Genomic DNA, 340 nt, shown 5'->3' with positions numbered 1-340 from the left:
TGGCTCGGGATAAGAGACTTGTAGCGTCTCAGAGTTTTTTTGAACATGGCCGGAGACGCTACCGCGTCTCCTGATACCAGTTAGCAGTCCGGAGTATTTAAAATAATTTTATTTAAAATATATACGTATTTAATGAGATGAGGGGTGCAGGGGAAAGCGGAGGAGATTCGAAAATCGGCCGAAAGTTACATACACTTTACGTATGTTTATTTTGTACTAGCAACTATAATTATTAATCAGTTACTTTTCGTGGTAATATATTAATACTATTTAACTCTTGATAGTTCTGCGATAGTTTTAAATATGCGTCATATCGGTCAGCAGTCAGTAGAACTTAAAA

Source organism: Cyphomyrmex costatus, unplaced genomic scaffold, assembly GCF_001594065.2.
Source record: "Cyphomyrmex costatus isolate MS0001 unplaced genomic scaffold, Ccosl1.0 scaffold96, whole genome shotgun sequence".
Lineage (NCBI taxonomy): Eukaryota > Metazoa > Arthropoda > Insecta > Hymenoptera > Formicidae > Cyphomyrmex > Cyphomyrmex costatus.
This window is presented reverse-complemented; position numbering follows the sequence as displayed.